General features: G+C 45.9%; 1 protein-coding gene across 5 annotated transcripts in view; it reads left to right on the top strand.

The window, feature by feature from the left end:
• The window catches only part of DAAM2 (dishevelled associated activator of morphogenesis 2), a 314,170-nt gene that overhangs the window by 161,750 nt on the left and 135,650 nt on the right, over positions 1-16,770 (top strand). The window lies entirely within an intron of this gene.

Below are 16,770 nucleotides of genomic sequence, written 5' to 3'. Positions count from 1 at the left end.
GCCCCGCTCCCTAGGGCGCGCGCGCGCCGGGTCTCTGCGATTTAAAGGGCCACTGCGCCGCTGATTGGCGCAGTGGTTCCAATTAGTGTGTTCACCTGTGCACTCCCTATTTGTACCTCACTCCCCCTTCACTCCCTCGCCGGATCTTGTTGCCATTGTGCCAGTGAAAGCGTTTCCTTGTGTGTTCCTAGCCTGTGTTCCAGACCTCCTGCCGTTGCCCCCGACTACGATCCTTGCTGCCTGCCCCGACCTTCTGCTACGTCCGACCTTGCTTCTGTCTACTCCCTTGTACCGCGCCTATCTTCAGCAGTCAGAGAGGTTGAGCCGTTGCTAGTGGATACGACCTGGTCACTACCGCCGCAGCAAGACCATCCCGCTTTGCGGCGGGCTCTGGTGAAAACCAGTAGTGACTTAGAACCGATCCACTAGCACGGTCCACGCCAATCCTTCTCTGGCACAGAGGATCCACTACCTGCCAGCCGGCATCGTGACAACTGGTATTATATATATTATAGGACACTGGTATTATATGTATTATAGGACACTGGTATTATCTGTATTATAGGACACTGGTATTATATGTATTATAGGGTACTGGTATTATCTGTATTATAGGGCACTGGTATTATATGTATTATAGGACACTGGTATTATATGTATTATAGGGCACTGGTATTATCTGTATTATAGGGCACTGGTATTATCTGTATTATAGGACACTGGTATTATATGTATTATAGGGCACTGGTATTATCTGTATTATAGGGCACTGGTATTATATGTATTATAGGGCACTGGTATTATATGTATTATAGGGCACTGGTATTATCTGTATTATAGGACACTGGTATTATATGTATTATAGGACACTGGTATTATCTGTATTATAGGACACTGGTATTATCTGTATTATAGGACACTGGTATTATATGTATTATAGGACACTGGTATTATATGTATTATAGGACACTGGTATTATATGTATTATAGGACACTGGTATTATATTTTTTATAGGGCACTGGTATTATATGTATTATAGGGCACTGGTATTATATGTATTATAGGGCACTGGTATTATATGTATTATAGGGCACTGGTATTATATGTATTATAGGGCACTGGTATTATCTGTATTATAGGGCACTGGTATTATCTGTATTATAGGGCACTGGTATTATATGTATTATAGGACACTGGTATTATATGTATTATAAGACACTGGTATTATCTGTATTATAGGGCACTGGTATTATATGTATTATAGGACACTGGTATTATATGTATTATAGGGCACTGGTATTATATGTATTATAGGGCACTGGTATTATCTGTATTATAGGACACTGGTATTATCTGTATTATAGGGCACTGGTATTATATGTATTATAGGGCACTGGTATTATCTGTATTATAGGACACTGGTATTATCTGTATTATAGGGCACTGGTATTATATGTATTATAGGGCACTGGTATTATCTGTATTATAGGACACTGGTATTATCTGTATTATAGGACACTGGTATTATCTGTATTATAGGGCACTGGTATTATATGTATTATAGGACACTGGTATTATATGTATTATAGGGCACTGGTATTATCTGTATTATAGGACACTGGTATTATATCTATTATAGGACACTGGTATTATCTGTATTATAGGACACTGGTATTATCTGTATTATAGGACACTGGTATTATCTGTATTATAGGACACTGGTATTATCTGTATTATAGGACACTGGTATTATATGTATTATAGGACACTGGTATTATCTGTATTATAGGACACTGGTATTATATGTATTATAGGGCACTGGTATTATCTGTATTATAGGACACTGGTATTATATGTATTATAGGACACTGGTATTATCTGTATTATAGGGCACTGGTATTATCTGTATTATAGGGCACTGGTATTATCTGTATTATAGGACACTGGTATTATCTGTATTATAGGACACTGGTATTATATGTATTATAGGACACTGGTATTATATATATTATAGGGCACTGGTATTATATGTATTATAGGACACTGGTATTATCTGTATTATAGGACACTGGTATTATATGTATTATAGGACACTGGTATTATCTGTATTATAGGACACTGGTATTATCTGTATTATAGGACACTGGTATTATATGTATTATAGGACACTGGTATTATATGTATTATAGGACACTGGTATTATATGTATTATAGGACACTGGTATTATCTGTATTATAGGACACTGGTATTATATGTATTATAGGGCACTGGTATTATATGTATTATAGGACACTGGTATTATATGTATTATAGGACACTGGTATTATCTGTATTATAGGGCACTGGTATTATATGTATTATAGGGCACTGGTATTATCTGTATTATAGGACACTGGTATTATATGTATTATAGGGCACTGGTATTATATGTATTATAGGGCACTGGTATTATCTGTATTATAGGGCACTGGTATTATCTGTATTATAGGACACTGGTATTATATGTATTATAGGACACTGGTATTATATGTATTATAGGGCACTGGTATTATATGTTGTCACGATTCGGCTTACTGGTAGTGGATCCTCTGTGTCAGCGAGGGATTGGCGTGGACCGTGCTGGTGGACCGGTTCTAAGAGGCTACTGGTGTTCACCAGAGCCCGCCGCAAAGCGGGATGGTCTTGCTGCGGCAGTAGCAACCAGGTCGTATCCACTAGCAACGGCTCAACCTCACTGACTGCTGAGAAGGCGTGGGACAGAAGGACTAGGCAGAGGCAAGGTCAGACGTAGCAGAAGGTCAGGGCAGGCGGCAAGGTTCGTAGTCAATATGGATAGCAGGAGTTCAGGTAACACAGGCTTGGACAACACTAAACGCTTTCACTGGCACAAGGCAACAAGATCCGGCAAGGGAGTGCAGGGGAAGTGATCAGATATAGTCAGGGACCAGGTGGAAGCCAATTAAGCTAATTGGGCCAGGCACCAATCATTGGTGCACTGGCCCTTTAAGTCTCAGAGAGCTGGAGCGCGCGCGCCCTAGAGAGCGGAGCCGCGCGCGCCAGCACATGACAGCAGGGGATCGGGACGGGTAAGTGACCTGGGATGCGATTCGCGAGCGGGCGCGTCCCGCTGTGCGAATCGCATCCCCGACGGCCATGACAGTGCAGCGCTCCCGGTCAGCGGGACAGACCGGGGCGCTGCAGGGAGAGAGACGCCGTGAGCGCTCCGCGTAACAGTACCCCCCCCCCTTAGGTCTCCCCCTTTTTTTGTCCGACAACTGTTTTACCTGGGACGAGGACACCGGGAAAGAATGGAGGGTTTCCTCAACGGCAGGCAGTACAGCAGGAGTGGGAATGGGGAGGGAGGGCGGAGGGCGAAGCCTGGCACGGGGCAGTGTGTCACCAGGACGGGGGCCATGAGGAGGCACTGAGGCTTGCCTGACGGGACTGGGAGGGGGGGAGAGGCACTTCCTATGGCAGGCAGAGTCCCAGTTCTTGATCTCCCCGGTGGTCCAGTCAAGGGTGGGAGAATGAAGCCGGAGCTATGGCAGACCGAGGAGGACCTCAGAGGTACAGTTGGGGAGGACGAAGAGCTCAATCACTTCGCGATGGGGTCCAATACACATCAGGAGGGGTTCTGTGCTGTAACGCACGGTGCAATCCAATCTGACTCCGTTGACCGCGGAAATGTAGAGCGGCTTGACGAGACGGGTCACCGGGATGCGGAATTTATTCACCAGAGAATCCAGAATAAAATTCCCAGAGGCACCAGAGTCCAAGCAGGCCACGGCTGAGAGGGAGGAGTTGGCAGAAGGAGAGATCCGCACGGGCACCGTGAGACGTGGAGAAGCAGACTTAGAACCAAGAGACGCCACACCCACGTGAGCTGGGTGCGTGCGTGCGTTTCCCAGACGTGAAGGACGAATAGGGCAATCCACCAAGAAATGCTCGGTACTGGCACAGTACAGACAAAGATTTTCTTCCCTACGGCGATTCCTCTCTTCCTGGGTCAGGCGAGACCGATCCACTTGCATGGCCTCCTCGGCGGGAGGCCCAGGCGTAGATTGCAACGGAGACTGTGGGAGAGGTGCCCAGAGATCTAAGTCTTTTTCCTGGCGGAGCTCCTGATGTCTCTCAGAAAAACGCATGTCAATGCGTGTGGCCAAATGGATAAGTTCTTGCAGGTTGGCAGGAATCTCTCGTGCGGCCAGCACATCCTTGATGCTACTGGATAGGCCTTTTTTAAAGGTCGCGCAGAGAGCCTCATTATTCCATGATAATTCAGAAGCAAGAGTACGAAATTGGATGGCGTACTCGCCAACTGAAGAATTACCCTGGACCAGGTTCAGCAGGGCAGTCTCGGCAGAAGAAGCTCGGGCTGGTTCCTCGAAGACACTCCGGACTTCAGCGAAGAAGGACTGGACTGTGGCTGTGGCAGGATCATTGCGGTCCCAGATCGGTGTGGCCCAAGAAAAGGCCTTTCCTGAAAGAAGGCTCACTACGAACGCCACCTTAGACCGTTCTGTAGGAAACAAGTCCGACAACATCTCCATATGCAGGGAACATTGAGACAAAAATCCACGGCAGAGTCTAGAGTCCCCATCAAATTTGTCCGGCAGGGACAAGCAGAGGCTAGGAGCGGCCACTCGCTGCGGAGGAGGTGCAGGAGCTGGCGGAGGAGATGGTTGCTGCTGTAGCAGAGGCAGAAGTTGCTGTAACGTGGCGGTCAACTGCGACAGCTGCTGTCCTTGTTGGGCAATTTGCTGCGATTGCTGAGCGACCACCGTGGTAAGGTCAGCGAGACTTGGCAGCGGCACCTCAGCGGGATCCATGGCCGGATCTACTGTCACGATTCGGCTTACTGGTAGTGGATCCTCTGTGTCAGCGAGGGATTGGCGTGGACCGTGCTGGTGGACCGGTTCTAAGAGGCTACTGGTGTTCACCAGAGCCCGCCGCAAAGCGGGATGGTCTTGCTGCGGCGGTAGCAACCAGGTCGTATCCACTAGCAACGGCTCAACCTCGCTGACTGCTGAGAAGGCGTGGGACAGAAGGACTAGGCAGAGGCAAGGTCAGACGTAGCAGAAGGTCGGGGGCAGGCGGCAAGGTTCGTAGTCAGGATGGGTAGCAGGAGTTCAGGTAACACAGGCTTGGACAACACTAAACGCTTTCACTGGCACAAGGCAACAAGATCCGGCAAAGGAGTGCAGGGGCAGTGATCAGATATAGCCAGGGAGCAGGTGGAAGCCAATTAAGCTAATTGGGCCAGGCACCAATCATTGGTGCACTGGCCCTTTAAGTCTCAGAGAGCTGGCGCGCGCGCGCCCTAGAGAGCGGAGCCGCGCGCGCCAGCACATGACAGCCGGGGACCGGGACGGGTAAGTGACCTGGGATGCGATTCGCGAGCGGGCGCGTCCCGCTGTGCGAATCGCATCCCCGACGGCCATGACAGTGCAGCGCTCCCGGTCAGCGGGACTGACCGGGGCGCTGCAGGGAGAGAGACGCCGTGAGCGCTCCGGGGAGGAGCAGGGACCCGGAGCGCTCGGCGTAACATATGTATTATAGGACACTGGTATTATATGTATTATAGGACACTGGTATTATATATATTATAGGACACTGGTATTATCTGTATTATAGGACACTGGTATTATATGTATTATAGGACACTGGTATTATATGTATTATAGGACACTGGTATTATATGTATTATAGGGCACTGGTATTATCTGTATTATAGGACACTGGTATTATCTGTATTATAGGACACTGGTATTATATGTATTATAGGACACTGGTATTATATGTATTATAGGGCACTGGTATTATATGTATTATAGGACACTGGTATTATATATATTATAGGACACTGGTATTATCTGTATTATAGGACACTGGTATTATCTGTATTATAGGACACTGGTATTATCTGTATTATAGGACACTGGTATTATATGTATTATAGGACACTGGTATTATCTGTATTATAGGACACTGGTATTATCTGTATTATAGGACACTGGTATTATCTGTATTATAGGACTATGGTATTATATGTATTATAGGACACTGGTATTATATGTATTATAGGACACTGGTATTATATATATTATAGGACACTGGTATTATATATATTATAGGACACTGGTATTATATGTATTATAGGGCACTGGTATTATATGTATTATAGGACACTGGTATTATCTGTATTATAGGACACTGGTATTATATGTATTATAGGACACTGGTATTATATGTATTATAGGGCACTGGTATTATCTGTATTATAGGACACTGGTGTTACGCCGAGCGCTCCGGGTCCCCGCTCCTCCCCGGAGCGCTCGCTACACTTCCCTCACTGCAGCGCCCCGGTCGGTTCCACGGACCCGGGGCGCTGCGTTACTACCTCCGGCCGGGATGCGATTCGCGATGCGGGTAGCGCCCGCTCGCGATGCGCACCCCGGCTCCCGTACCTTACTCGCTCCCCGTCAGTTCTGTCCCGGCGCGCGCGGCCCCGCTCCCTAGGGCGCGCGCGCGCCGGGTCTTTGCGATTTAAAGGGCCACTGCACCGCTGATTGGTGCAGTGGTTCCAATTAGTGTTTACACCTGTGCACTTCCCTATATCACCTCACTTCCCCTTCACTCCCTCGCCGGATCTTGTTGCCCTAGTGCCAGTGAAAGCGTTCCTTGTGTGTTCCTTGCCTGTGATTCCAGACCTTCTGCCGTTGCCCCTGACTACGATCCTTGCTGCCTGCCCCGACCTTCTGCTACGTCCGACCTTGCTTCTGTCTACTCCCTTGTACCGCGCCTATCTTCAGCAGCCAGAGAGGTTGAGCCGTTGCTAGGGGATACGACCTGGTCACTACCGCCGCAGCAAGACCATCCCGCTTTGCGGCGGGCTCTGGTGAAAACCAGTAGTGACTTAGAACCGATCCTCTAGCACGGTCCACGCCAATCCCTCTCTGGCACAGAGGATCCACTACCTGCCAGCCGGCATCGTGACAGTAGATCCGGCCATGGATCCCGCTGAAGTTCCTCTGCCAGTTGTCGCTGACCTCACCACGGTGGTCGCCCAGCAGTCACAACAGATTGCGCAACAAGGCCAACAGCTGTCTCAACTGACTGTTATGCTACAACAGTTACTACCACAGCTCCAGCAATCATCTCCTCCGCCAGCTCCTGTACCTCCTCCGCAGCGAGTGGCCGCTTCTGGAATACGACTATCCTTGCCGGATAAATTTGATGGGGACTCTAAGTTTTGCCGTGGCTTTCTTTCCCAATGTTCATTACACTTGGAGATGATGTCGGACCAGTTCCCCACTGAAAGGTCTAAGGTGGCTTTCGTAGTCAGCCTGCTGTCTGGAAAAGCCCTGGCTTGGGCCACACCGCTCTGGGACCGCAATGACCCCGTCACTGCCTCTGTACACTCCTTCTTCTCGGAAATTCGAAGTGTCTTTGAGGAACCTGCCCGAGCCTCTTCTGCTGAGACTGCCCTGTTGAACCTGGTCCAGGGTAATTCTTCCGTTGGCGAGTATGCCGTACAGTTCCGTACCCTTGCTTCAGAATTATCCTGGAATAATGAGGCACTCTGCGCGACCTTTAAAAAAGGCCTATCCAGCAACATTAAAGATGTTCTGGCCGCACGAGAAATCCCTGCTAACCTACATGAACTCATCCATCTTGCCACTCGCATTGACATGCGTTTTTCCGAACGGCGTCAGGAGCTCCGCCAGGATATGGACTCTGTTCGCACGAGGCGTTTCTTCTCCCCGGCTCCTCTCTCCTCTGGTCCCCTGCAATCTGTTCCTGTGCCTCCCGCCGTGGAGGCTATGCAGGTCGACCGGTCTCGCCTGACACCCCAAGAGAGGACACGACGCCGCATGGAGAATCTCTGCCTGTACTGTGCTAGTACCGAACACTTCCTGAAGGATTGTCCTATCCGTCCTCCCCGCCTGGAAAGACGTCCGCTGACTCCGCACAAAGGTGAGACAGTCCTTGATGTCTACTCTGCTTCTCCACGTCTTACTGTGCCTGTGCGGATGTCTGCCTCTGCCTTCTCCTTCTCTGCTGTGGCCTTCTTGGACTCTGGATCTGCAGGAAATTTCATCTTAGCCTCTCTCGTCAACAGGTTCAACATCCCGGTGACCAGTCTCGCCAGACCCCTCTACATCAATTGTGTAAACAATGAAAGATTGGACTGTACTATACGTTTCCGCACGGAGCCCCTTCTAATGTGCATCGGATCTCATCACGAGAGGATTGAACTGTTGGTCCTCCCCAATTGCACTTCTGAAATCCTTCTTGGACTTCCCTGGCTTCAACTCCATTCCCCAATCCTGGATTGGTCCACTGGGGAGATCAAGAGTTGGGGGCCCTCTTGTTCCAAGGACTGCTTAAAACCGGTTCCCAGTAAACCTTGCCGTGTCCCTGTGCTTCCTCATGTAACCGGTCTCCCTAAGGCCTATATGGACTTTGCGGACGTTTTTTGCAAAAAACAAGCTGAGACTCTACCTCCTCACAGGCCTTATGATTGTCCCATTGACCTCCTCCCGGGCACTACTCCACCCCGGGGCAGAATCTATCCTCTGTCCGTCCCAGAGACTCTTGCCATGTCTGAATACGTCCAAGAAAATTTAAAAAAGGGCTTTATCCGTAAATCCTCCTCTCCTGCCGGAGCCGGATTTTTCTTTGTGTCCAAAAAAGATGGCTCTCTACGTCCTTGCATTGACTACCGCGGTCTTAATAAAATCACGGTTAAGAACCGCTACCCCCTACCCCTCATCTCTGAACTCTTTGATCGTCTCCAAGGTGCCCATATTTTTACCAAACTGGACTTAAGAGGTGCTTATAATCTCATCCGCATCAGAGAGGGGGATGAATGGAAAACGGCATTTAACACCAGAGATGGACACTTTGAGTATCTGGTCATGCCCTTTGGTCTATGCAACGCCCCTGCCGTCTTCCAAGACTTTGTTAATGAAATTTTTCGTGATCTACTATACTCCTGTGTTGTTGTATATCTGGACGATATCCTGATTTTTTCTGCCAATCTTGAAGAACACCGCCAGCATGTCCGTATGGTTCTTCAGAGACTTCGTGATAATCAACTCTATGCCAAAATAGAGAAATGTCTGTTTGAATGCCAATCTCTTCCTTTTCTAGGATACTTGGTCTCTGGCCAGGGACTACAAATGGATCCAGATAAACTCTCTGCCGTCTTAGATTGGCCACGCCCCTCCGGACTCCGTGCCATCCAACGTTTTTTGGGGTTCGCCAATTATTACAGGCAATTTATTCCACATTTTTCTACCATTGTGGCTCCTATTGTGGCTTTAACAAAAAAAAATGCCGATCCCAAGTCTTGGCCTCCTCAAGCGGAAGACGCCTTTAAACGACTCAAGTCTGCCTTTTCTTCGGCTCCCGTGCTCTCCAGACCTGACCCATCTAAACCCTTCCTATTGGAGGTTGATGCCTCCTCAGTGGGAGCTGGAGCTGTCCTTCTACAAAAAAACTCTTCCGGGCATGCTGTTACTTGTGGTTTTTTTTCCAGGACCTTCTCTCCGGCGGAGAGGAACTACTCCATCGGGGATCGAGAGCTTCTAGCCATTAAATTAGCACTTGAGGAATGGAGGCATCTGCTGGAGGGATCAAGATTTCCAGTTATTATTTACACCGATCACAAGAACCTCTCCTACCTCCAGTCTGCCCAACGGCTGAATCCTCGTCAGGCCAGGTGGTCTCTGTTCTTTGCCCGATTTAATTTTGAAATTCACTTTCGGCCTGCTGATAAAAACATTAGGGCCGATGCTCTCTCTCGTTCCTCAGATGCCTCTGAAATTGAACTCTCTCCTCAACACATCATTCCTCCTGACTGCCTGATTTCCACTTCTCCAGCCTCCATCAGGCAAACTCCTCCAGGAAAGACCTTTGTTTCTCCACGCCAACGCCTTGGGATCCTCAAATGGGGTCACTCCTCCCATCTCGCAGGTCATGCGGGCATCAAGAAATCTGTGCAACTCATCTCTCGCTTCTATTGGTGGCCGACTCTAGAGACTGATGTGGTGGACTTTGTGCGAGCCTGCACTATCTGTGCCCGGGATAAGACTCCTCGCCAGAAGCCCGCTGGTTTTCTTCATCCTCTACCTGTCCCCGAACAACCTTGGTCTCTGATTGGTATGGATTTTATTACTGACTTACCCCCATCCCATGGCAACACTGTTATTTGGGTGGTCGTTGATCGATTCTCCAAAATGGCACATTTCATCCCTCTTCCTGGTCTTCCTTCAGCGCCTCAGTTGGCTAAACAATTTTTTGTACACATTTTTCGTCTTCACGGGTTGCCTACACAGATCGTCTCGGATAGAGGCGTCCAATTTGTGTCTAAATTCTGGAGGGCTCTCTGTAAACAACTCAAGATTAAATTAAATTTTTCTTCTGCATACCATCCTCAATCCAATGGACAAGTAGAGAGAATTAACCAGATCTTGGGTGACTATTTACGACATTTTGTTTCCTCCCGCCAGGATGACTGGGCAGATCTTCTACCTTGGGCCGAATTCTCGTATAATTTCAGAATCTCTGAATCTTCCTCCAAATCTCCGTTTTTCGTGGTGTACGGCCGTCACCCTCTTCCCCCCCTCCCTACCCCCTTGCCCTCTGGTCTGCCCGCTGTGGATGAAATTTCTCGTGATCTTTCCACCATATGGAAAGAGACCCAAAATTCTCTCTTACAGGCTTCTTCTCGCATGAAGAGATTCGCAGATAAGAAAAGAAGAGCTCCTCCCATTTTTTCCCCTGGAGACAAGGTATGGCTCTCCGCTAAATATGTCCGTTTCCGTGTCCCGAGCTATAAGTTGGGACCACGCTATCTTGGTCCTTTTAAAGTTTTGTGTCAAATTAATCCTGTCTCTTACAAACTTCTTCTTCCTCCTTCTCTTCGTATCCCTAATGCCTTTCACGTCTCTCTTCTTAAACCTCTCATCCTCAACCGTTTTTCTCCTAAATCTGTTCCTCCCACTCCTGTTTCCGGCTCCTCGGACATCTTCTCTGTCAAAGAGATTTTGGCCTCTAAAAAGGTCAGGGGAAGAACTTTTTTTTTAGTGGATTGGGAGGGTTGTGGTCCAGAAGAGAGGTCCTGGGAACCTGAGGACAATATCCTGGACAAAAGTCTGATCCTCAGGTTCTCAGGCCCCAAGAAGAGGGGGAGACCCAAGGGGGGGGGTACTGTTACGCCGAGCGCTCCGGGTCCCCGCTCCTCCCCGGAGCGCTCGCTACACTTCCCTCACTGCAGCGCCCCGGTCGGTTCCACGGACCCGGGGCGCTGCGTTACTACCTCCGGCCGGGATGCGATTCGCGATGCGGGTAGCGCCCGCTCGCGATGCGCACCCCGGCTCCCGTACCTTACTCGCTCCCCGTCAGTTCTGTCCCGGCGCGCGCGGCCCCGCTCCCTAGGGCGCGCGCGCGCCGGGTCTTTGCGATTTAAAGGGCCACTGCACCGCTGATTGGTGCAGTGGTTCCAATTAGTGTTTACACCTGTGCACTTCCCTATATCACCTCACTTCCCCTTCACTCCCTCGCCGGATCTTGTTGCCCTAGTGCCAGTGAAAGCGTTCCTTGTGTGTTCCTTGCCTGTGATTCCAGACCTTCTGCCGTTGCCCCTGACTACGATCCTTGCTGCCTGCCCCGACCTTCTGCTACGTCCGACCTTGCTTCTGTCTACTCCCTTGTACCGCGCCTATCTTCAGCAGCCAGAGAGGTTGAGCCGTTGCTAGGGGATACGACCTGGTCACTACCGCCGCAGCAAGACCATCCCGCTTTGCGGCGGGCTCTGGTGAAAACCAGTAGTGACTTAGAACCGATCCTCTAGCACGGTCCACGCCAATCCCTCTCTGGCACAGAGGATCCACTACCTGCCAGCCGGCATCGTGACAACTGGTATTATCTGTATTATAGGACACTGGTATTATCTGTATTATAGGACACTGGTATTATATGTATTATAGGACACTGGTATTATCTGTATTATAGGACACTGGTATTATCTGTATTATAGGACACTGGTATTATATGTATTATAGGACACTGGTATTATATGTATTATAGGGCACTGGTATTATCTGTATTATAGGACACTGGTATTATCTGTATTATAGGGCACTGGTATTATATGTATTATAGGACACTGGTATTATCTGTATTATAGGACACTGGTATTATCTGTATTATAGGACACTGGTATTATCTGTATTATAGGACACTGGTATTATATGTATTATAGGGCACTGGTATTATCTGTATTATAGGACACTGGTATTATATGTATTATAGGGCACTGGTATTATCTGTATTATAGGACACTGGTATTATCTGTATTATAGGACACTGGTATTATCTGTATTATAGGACACTGGTATTATCTGTATTATAGGACACTGGTATTATCTGTATTATAGGACACTGGTATTATCTGTATTATAGGACACTGGTATTATATGTATTATAGGACACTGGTATTATCTGTATTATAGGACACTGGTATTATCTGTATTATAGGACACTGGTATTATATGTATTATAGGACACTGGTATTATCTGTATTATAGGACACTGGTATTATCTGTATTATAGGACACTGGTATTATCTGTATTATAGGACACTGGTATTATCTGTATTATAGGACACTGGTATTATCTGTATTATAGGGCACTGGTATTATCTGTATTATAGGACACTGGTATTATCTGTATTATAGGACACTGGTATTATATGTATTATAGGGCACTGGTATTATATGTATTATAGGACACTGGTATTATATGTATTATAGGACACTGGTATTATATGTATTATAGGACACTGGTATTATATGTATTATAGGACACTGGTATTATATGTATTATAGGACACTGGTATTATCTGTATTATAGGACACTGGTATTATATGTATTATAGGACACTGGTATTATATGTATTATAGGACACTGGTATTATATGTATTATAGGACACTGGTATTATCTGTATTATAGGACACTGGTATTATATGTATTATAGGACACTGGTATTATCTGTATTATAGGACACTGGTATTATCTGTATTATAGGGCACTGGTATTATCTGTATTATAGGACACTGGTATTATCTGTATTATAGGACACTGGTATTATATGTATTATAGGACACTGGTATTATCTGTATTATAGGACACTGGTATTATCTGTATTATAGGACACTGGTATTATATGTATTATAGGACACTGGTATTATATGTATTATAGGGCACTGGTATTATCTGTATTATAGGACACTGGTATTATATGTATTATAGGACACTGGTATTATATGTATTATAGGACACTGGTATTATCTGTATTATAGGACACTGGTATTATCTGTATTATAGGACACTGGTATTATCTGTATTATAGGACACTGGTATTATCTGTATTATAGGGCACTGGTATTATCTGTATTATAGGACACTGGTATTATCTGTATTATAGGACACTGGTATTATCTGTATTATAGGACACTGGTATTATCTGTATTATAGGGCACTGGTATTATATGTATTATAGGACACTGGTATTATCTGTATTATAGGACACTGGTATTATCTGTATTATAGGACACTGGTATTATCTGTATTATAGGACACTGGTATTATATGTATTATAGGACACTGGTATTATCTGTATTATAGGGCACTGGTATTATCTGTATTATAGGACACTGGTATTATCTGTATTATAGGACACCGGTATTATATGTATTATAGGGCACCGGTATTATCTATATTATAGGACACTGGTATTATCTGTATTATAGGGCACTGGTATTATCTGTATTATAGGACACTGGTATTATATGTATTATAGGACACTGGTATTATATGTATTATAGGACACTGGTATTATCTGTATTATAGGACACTGGTATTATCTGTATTATAGGACACTGGTATTATCTGTATTATAGGACACTGGTATTATATGTATTATAGGACACTGGTACTATCCATGCTATACTTTTTATCCGTGGGCCCCCATCTTCAATGTCCGCCCATGTCCAACATCTTTTGGGGCTTTGCCTCCAGTTCCTCCAGTTATTGCACCCATGTCCCTTCCAGCAGATCAATGACCTCCTTTGACCTCTCTCCAACACCATTATTCCTTTATATGTTTCCATTATCCTGAGGCCAGTGATGGGTCCAATGGCAACAAAATGGCCCCAAGTGCCCAGGTTGATGTGGGGGTCGTCTGCATCAATCACCCCAAATAAATTTTCTCAGTGGGCCTCCATCTTCTATGTTCACCACTGGACAATCTTTTGGGATTTTGCCACTGGTTCCTCCACCTATATCCTCCCGTGTCCCCTATTAATGGCCTCCTCTGACCACTTTATGACTCCATTACTCCTTTATACGATTCCATTATTCTGCGGCCGGTGTTGGGTTTATCCCCCTTCGCTGATTCTTGTGGTTTCAGAAAGCCATAAAATGCGCAGTGTCGGGGAGAAAAGCCTTTTTCCGCTTTTAAAGTGATGTCAGATCGTGTTGTAATATATAATGACAAATCCACTCGCTGGATCTGAGATAGAATAAGATACGTGAGGACGAGGAGATGAACGGGGGACGGTGAAATAGTAGACGTGGTGATCGCCGCACCGCGCTCTTCTGGGCATCAGCTCCCGGCAGTAAAGTAAGAGCAATCCGGGTAATTTGCAGCAGCTAATCCCCGACCCGAGGAGCGGAGACACATGGTAGAAACATTGGGGGATCACAGTGCTGGAGGAGGGTCAGGCCACAGCCTCCAGAATACAGAAAAATATATAAAAAAATAAATAAAATAAAATCTTTGCTTCCAAAAAGTCTGAATCATTTAATCTCCGCACCGATAAGGTTCATAGGAAAATACACATCTGTGGTGAGGGTGCTGACAGGGCCCGGGCCCAGAGGGGGATGTCTGTGTTATGGTCTCCAAAAAAAGAGGGAAATATGATGTATAGGCGGCCATATTGGAGAACAAACTTGTCTGAATAGATAGTTGTCTGTGTCTATAAGTGAGATGACTCTGCGGACCCCGCCCTCTAATGATAATGAGTTTATTCTACTGACTCCGCCCTCAAATGATAATGAGATGACTCTGGTGACCCCGCCCTCCGATGATAATGAGATGACTCTGCTGACTCCTCCCTCTAATGATAATGAGATGACTGTCCTGACCTCTCACTCTAATGATAATAAGATGACTCTCCTGACCCCGCCCTCTAATGATAATTAATTGACTTTGCTGACCCCTCCCCTAATGATAAAGAGATGACTCTGCTGACCCTGCCCCCTAATGATTGAGAGATGACTCTGCTGACCACTTACTCTAATGATAAAGAGATGACTCTGCTGACCCCTCCCTCTAATGATAATGAGATAACTCTGCTGACCCCGCCCTTTAATGATGATGAATTTACTCTTCTGACCCCTCCCACTAATGATAATGAGATGACTCTGCTGACCCCTCCCTCTAATGATAATAAGATGACTCTGCTGACCCCTCCCTCTAATGATAATAAGATGACTCTGCTGAGCCCTCCCTCTAATGATAATAAGATGACTCTGCTGACCCCTCCCTCTAATGATAATAAGATGACTCTGCTGACCCCGCCCTCCAATGATAATGAGATGACTGCTGACCCCGCCCCCTAATGATAATGAGATGACTCTTCTGACTGTGTCCTCTAATGATAATGAGATGACTCTGCTATCCCGCCCTCTAATGATAATGAGATGACTCTGCTATCCCGCCCTCTAATGATAATGAGATGACTCTGCTATCCCGCCCTCTAATGATAATGAGATAACTCTGCTATCCCGCCCTCTAATGATAATGAGATGATTTTACTGACCCGGCCTCTAATGATAATGAGATGACTCTGCTGACCCCTCCCTCTAATGATAATAAGATGACTCTTCTGACTGCGCCCTCTAATGATAATGAGATGACTCTGCTATCCCCGCCCTCTAATGATAATGAGATGATTTTACTGACCCCGCCCTCTAATGATAATGAGATGTCTCTGCAGACCCCGCCCTCTTATGATAATGAGATGACTGTTCATTCTGTCTTGGTCTTTTCAGCAAAGCTGTCATCTGTGCTAGAACTAGAAGAAAAAAAAGCTCCAGATATCTATTGAAGTTAATTATTACATTGTTTAGTTTCTTTTGTGTTTTGTTCATTGTATTTTAATTAGTTTCTAAATCTGTTTTCCCCCTCACATATGGAGTAAACATGGTTTGATATGTATAAATGATGGTCCCCTCTTCCTTCCTTTTCTTTTTATACTACTATTAATAGTTATTTTTTAATAAATGCTAAAATATTCTAGTTACATAAGATTCCATCTGGAAGATGTTACTAGTTATGGATCAGCGAGGATTTAGGTATTTTCTCAGATTTTCTTGTTTAGTATGGTATTGCTGTGTATTCAACCTGGTGACTATAGAACGACCCATAAATACAAATACAATGTGGTCCCTTGAGCCCACAAGGACCATTCATTTTAAGGACCCATTTTTTTTTTTACAAATCATCAGTAAAATAAGATCTAATGGGTTACTTGTTAATGAAACATAAAAAAAAATAAAAATAAAAAATAAAAAAACAACAACCTTGAAATAGAAATTGCTGCAAATTCCCCACATTTACAGAATATGTTACTTTTTATTGATTGATGAAAATCAATGATCACTCGGCCTCTTATCTTTTATTCAATTATATTT

The sequence above is a fragment of the Hyla sarda genome, chromosome 3 (assembly GCF_029499605.1).
Source record: "Hyla sarda isolate aHylSar1 chromosome 3, aHylSar1.hap1, whole genome shotgun sequence".
In the NCBI taxonomy this organism is placed as follows: Eukaryota; Metazoa; Chordata; class Amphibia; order Anura; family Hylidae; genus Hyla; species Hyla sarda.
The sequence above is the reverse complement of the archived record's forward strand: the minus strand, read 5'-3'. Positions and strand labels throughout refer to the sequence as shown.